The sequence below is a fragment of the Ananas comosus genome, linkage group 21 (assembly GCF_001540865.1).
Source record: "Ananas comosus cultivar F153 linkage group 21, ASM154086v1, whole genome shotgun sequence".
In the NCBI taxonomy this organism is placed as follows: Eukaryota; Viridiplantae; Streptophyta; class Magnoliopsida; order Poales; family Bromeliaceae; genus Ananas; species Ananas comosus.
Genome location: NC_033641.1, coordinates 10,419,642 through 10,425,641, shown reverse-complemented (window position 1 = coordinate 10,425,641; position 6,000 = coordinate 10,419,642). Strand labels below are relative to the sequence as shown.

The 6,000-nt window shown below is 36.7% G+C and overlaps 1 protein-coding gene and 1 pseudogene across 1 annotated transcript in view; one reads left to right on the top strand and one right to left on the bottom strand.

Moving 5' to 3' along the window:
- Positions 1-54, top strand: part of LOC109726473 (zinc finger A20 and AN1 domain-containing stress-associated protein 5-like) — a 1,289-nt gene extending 1,235 nt beyond the window's left edge. The window contains exon 2 of the mRNA XM_020256069.1: positions 1-54. This exon is cut by the window's left edge and continues 699 nt beyond it. The gene's annotated coding sequence lies outside the window, so the exon portion shown is untranslated.
- LOC109726472 lies at positions 577-3,197 on the bottom strand (annotated as a pseudogene).

The following is a 6,000-nucleotide window of genomic DNA, read 5'->3' as shown; positions in this document are numbered from 1 at the left end:
TTCAATGTTCGCACACGAATTTAAAAATTAAAATTTATTACTCCGTCAATCGCAGTTTAGATGTTAATTAAATTTCGTAATTAACAACCTTATTTTTTAGTATTATAATTAGTAGTTATTTGGTGCAACCAAACGCGTACGTAATTAAACACGTTGACACGAGGACATGGTCCATTATGATGCGCTGGAATTGGACGGATAGGATTGGCCAGATTCGCGGATAAGCGCAACGACATGGTGATGGTGTTAATAATAATAAATTATTATTATTGTTGGTGAGTAGGTAACTACTCGTTTATACGGTGGTGGTTGGAGTAGCCAATATGGGTTGTGGTAATTAATTTGGTTTCACATGTTAGAGGAAGAATCGGTCTTAAGTGGGTTGGTCACGTTTATTTGATTTAGATCTTTCTTAATTATCATCGTATTACGCAGATTCAAACCGGTTCAATATGTGTGATTATTTTTACGTTTCGTAGGACGGAGAATAATCAGGGATGATTTTTACAATAACTTCTCTACTCATGGTGAGTATTCTCATCTCGGAAAGCAAAAATAAGATTGAAGAGATCCAAATTAAATCATATCTATTTGACGCATAAATCTTTTGAATGATTCATGAAGTGTTTCTACAAAAGGTTTAGTCGGAACAAAGTAGATTCGAAATCTATCAGTGTATATGACACAATTGCTTCTTCTGTTTTGGTACAAATGCGTGTAATTAGATTCTCTCATGTTCAAATCACTCTGCCATATTGATTCTATAGCTCGGTGTGTGCAGAAGCAGTTGATACAGATTTTACGTCCACTCGACATGCGTCGGACGAACTTAAGCTCTCCAACCACAATTCGTCGCGAACGGTCGAGTCCGAGTCCTCGTTCCGGTGCCACGACCAGTGAGCTGTGGTTTCGTTGATTACCTTCAAGCGACCATGCCCGAAACTCGCCTCGCGGAACGACGAGAGGTGCGCAAACTTGTGGTCCTTTTGGAAGCTTCATTTTTGGTTGGATCACCGAAAGTGAATCAACCATGTTAGAATTTCATATTAGAAAGTAATATGTTTATCTCAAAACAAAAAAAAAAGAAGTAAAATGTTGAAGCATAAACGGATAATAATTATTAACAATGTCACCCTTACGTAAGTACCCTTTATTGCATGATCTAGCACTTACTCAAATGCGAGCCCTTCTCTGTTCCCTCCATCACCAATGGTTATGTAGACAGGACCACGGGTTAGGTTCATTGTCATAAATCCTCCTCTGCAACAAAAAATGTTACCGTTGTGTAAAACTTTTCACCTAAAAAATACATAGAAATTAACCACAAAATGAGCACCAATTTCAACAATCACTAATCGAAAAACAACAAGAATCTACAAAATAATTATAAACATAAATTCTTAAAAATTAGTTCTAACTCACAAAGCGCTCGTAAGCATGCACGTGCCCCGCGATGAGCACATCGACGCGAGCATTATATAGCACGTGCTCCGTGGCCCTTCGCATGCTCTCCCCCTCCCCTTGGTGCGCCAAGTTGGTGCTATACCACGGAGCGTGCAACACCACAACAACCCACTTCGTCACACCCCTATCGACTCTCTCGAGGTCTCCCACTAACCACTCGTATTGGGCCGAGCCCGGCCCGAATTCCGCATACGAGCCCAGCACGATGACGTGGATGGCCCCGCCCGCCACGTGGAACGAGTAGAAGAGGTTGGAGTGGGACCCGCTCTCCTCGCCAGGCATGCGCCACCGTGCATTGTATGCTAGGAAGAGGTCACAGTTCATCACTGCTTTAAGATTCGAGCATTGCTGTTGCATGTCAGCGGGGGAGAGGGGAGAGAGGGAGGATTCAGCGTCGTGGTTGCCTGTGGCGACCATCCAGGGGCGGGAGCGGGCGAGGGGGGAAACGAGTCGGGCGAAGGAGTCCCACAGCGGCTGCTGCCCATCAGCATAAGAGAGGTCTCCTGGGAGGAGGAGCACATTGTAGGGTGATTTCGCGATGTTAGATAGTGTCGATGCTGTCCATTCCGTCTGACCGAGATCTCCTGTGAGAAATCTCTTTATCAGAGAGGCCTTTTTTTTTTTTTTTTTTTTTAAACAATTCGATTAAGCTTTTAAAGCTATTTTGTTAGTATGCCATTCACTTTATTCGTATTTTGCGTGTTAGCTCATTCTAGAAAAAAAAAAAAAGGGTGNTTTTTTTCTCAGACAATTCGATTAAGCTTTTAAAGCTATTTTGTTAGTATGCCATTCACTTTATTCGTATTTTGCGTGTTAGCTCATTCTAGAAAAAAAAAAAAAGGGTGTTATAGTAAGAATTAACTTACAACTTTCATTATTATTCTAAAAGGTTATAAATGAAAATTTTTGGACTTGAGGGCATAGGTATGTAATTTTGATTTTTAGCAGCAAATATGTGAAAATCCTTTATCTTAAGGGATGTAATAAATGTTAAAAAATTCGAAAAGTATCGAAGATTTAACCAACTAAATAGGATAATGTCAAGCAGTTAACCTATAACGACGAACTCAATTGGGAGAGCAGGTGGAGGGGTTTTGAAGCTAAACTCATCACCGACTCCGCCGCATCGGTAGTAATAGACCGCATCGGGCTCCAGGGGTCCTATCGTGACATGATGAATCTTGCCAGAGGCGTACAAGAAGTATCGATACGAAGTGTGCTCCCCGGTGGCCGACATGTCGTACACGCCCGAAACCTTTCCATACTCGACCAACGAAGGCACGTGCTTGTCGTCGGTCACCCATGAAATCCTCATGCGGTCGTCCCCCACCACCGATATATGGATCTGAAAAAAGATAACAATTTTATTAAAAAGTAACTAGCGTAAGTCGAAATGTGCAAATAAGTGAGATCAGGTCAGGCCAGAACAAGAACAAATTTTGACAATGTAAAAAATCAAGCACATTTCGCGACTCACGGGAATGGAAAAAAAAAAGGAGAATAATAAATAATTAATAAGAAAAGAAAATTTCACTTGCTGAGGGTGCGATGCGGGTTTAGTATGCGGGGTGAGGAGAATCCTCCCTGGGGGCGGTCGCACGAACTCTTCGGTGCACGCACCGAAGAATAATACAACAACAGCGAACAGAGCGAAGCTCCCTTGTATAGCAATGCTCCTCGTGCTCGTCATCACCGCACCTCATTCGCCGAGGAGGCGACCGCATAAACACTATTGTCGCCTTTGCCGCATAATAAACGAGCTCACGGATACATATATACACACGCACGAAGGAATTAATTATGCGTAGGGATGGGAAATCGAAAGATGCAGCTGCTTTAAGCAACGTGCTTGTGTAATATTTGGAGTACATATTTTGGAGTACCCTTTCCGCAAATAGTTTTACTACGATATCTCATATATTTTATTATTTACGGATTTTATTTGACTTAAATGTATTTTTGGGAGATTTTTAATTTTATTTTTTACAGCGCAATAAAAAAAACTTTTAAATATATTGCAAGGGGATATAGGCCACGTCAATTGAATGGCCTATATAATAGATGAGAATAAGTGCTAAATTCATGAATAAAATAAAATAATAATAATTATTGTTATTAAAAAAATAAATAATGCCCAAATTTGCATACGTAAAAATTTGTAAGAGAGAAAAAAGGTTTCATGAAAATTTAGCTGAAGTGGAGATTAGTACATATTTAGACATTTCATTTAATGCATAGACTATAGTGAAATGCAATTCTCTGTAAACACTTCATTCACAAAATCAATTTTGATTTAGATTAGTCTTAACGTAGTTTTCTATTCAAACTCGATAATATAATTGAGCTAAACTAAATTAATTTAATTTAATTTATTCTGATTCAGTTTGATTTAATACTTAAAAAAAATCGAATTTGTAAAATCGAACCATATATATATATATATATCCATTAATGCTTACCCTACGACCCCAAATAGGTAGGGGTTGGTGATCCATTAAAATCACCAGAGTATTATAATAATAATATAATACAAAACTGTTTATTTACTTATTTTTCTATCACAATATTATAGTATATAGAGCGGTCACTTTATAAAGCATCCTACTAAAGGCCCTGTAGGCCTAGTTTCTCACAAAATAATTTTTACAAAATTAATTTTAATTTAAAAAAATAATTTTGATTAAAAATTATATAGCGTTGTGCTGAATTTAAATAAAAATAATTTTTCTAAAATGATTTTATAAACCTGTTTGACAAAATTTTTTTAATATTTATATAAGTTAATATTTTTATTAAATTTTATTTTAAAATAATTTAAAATTTAAATTTGAATTTGAATTAAAATTAATTTTTTAAATTTTAAAATTGTACAAAATTTAAAATTTGATATTTTAATTTAAAAAATAAATTTAAAATTTAAAGTTTGAATTTTTAAATATAAATATAAATTTTAAAATTTAAAGTTTAAATTTAAAACTTGGAATTTAAAACTTGAAATTTAAAATTTAAAATTTAAAATTTGAAGTTTAAAATATAAATTTTAAATTTGAAGTTTAAAATCTAAATTTTAAATTTGAAGTTTAAAATCTAAATTTTAAATTTGAAGTTTAAAATCTAAATTTTAAATTTTATATTTGAACAGTTGAAATTTAAAAATTCAAATATGAATATGAAATTTAAAAATTAGAATTAAATTTAAATTTAAACTTTGAATCTAAAATTAAAATAAAAAAAATTGAAGTTTGGGTCTAAAATCAGAATTAGATTTCAAGAAGCAATTTTTTTTCTACTTCTGATTATGAAAACTTCAAAATCAGTTTTCTGATTCTTGAAAATAAAATTAAATTTTTCAATATTTATTACCAAACATTCTACTGGGCCCAAAATTATTTTTGGGCTCGGAATCATTTTTTATAAGCAGGTTCAAACACCCCCTAAATGATGAGAAGGTTATTAATTGGTCAACAAATCAAGTCCTTTACTCATTATTAAGTCACATAGTTATGACCCGCCTCATCAAACAAACTTTCATCAAAAACTTTTAAATTATTTTCATGTTAACAAAATTGCAAATCATAATTCCAATCATGAACAGACAAAAAGATCCAACTATAATAGAATTAAATTAAAGATCAAACATCAACATGCACATGAAATATGAAGCAAAAATTAACGGCAAAAGAATCCAGCGTAGTAAAACTGCATCAGGACAAATTCTCCTGGGGAAGTTCAGATCAGAAGAAGTTCTCACTAACTCAATCTTCAAAGTCCAAACCTACTCCACCTAAATAACGTATAAAAATAATCCTCTTGACTACGAACCCATTCAACCGGTGGTCCAGCTGATGTGTATTGTGTTGGGAGGTCAAAAAGTTTGATCCGTATCTACATGTATTGCATCCTTTTGGCGATTTAATCTTTAGATATTTTAGAGTTAGTTTTTGATTGTGTGTGTGTTTGGGAGAGGTGGGTCGTGCTTGAGCGAAGTGAACCCAATAACCGAATCCATAATTTGTTTTTAATTATTACTATTTAGTCCCCAATCATACTATGCTTAAAACAGTAAATACCCACCCCAGTAGATGCAACACCCATTTCTCTCTCCCCCCCCCCACAACTAAATATTCCAACCAAATCACTCCTCACGCACACGCTCTCTCCCCCAAATCCCTATATATATGTATAAATATATTAATTTATGGTGCGCACGTGGGAGAGTCCCATTGCTTGAATCGAACGGCGGAGATGAAGGGATCGCTCCGCCTCCTCTTCTCCTCCCTCCTCCTCTCCCTCTCCCGCTCCCAGCTCCTCCGCCACTCCCTCCTCCTCTCCCTCTCCCCCCAAACCCCCAACCCTAACCCTAATGGTAATCCTTCTTCTCCTTCTTCCTCTTCTCATCGGTACTCGTACTCGGACCCTCCGTCGCCTCTCATCCTCAACTCGCTCCTCTCCGCCGCCGCGGTCGACTCGCGCCCCGCGCTCGCCCTCCGCCTCCTCTCCCTCCTCCGCTCCTACGGCTACCTCCCCGACCTCCCC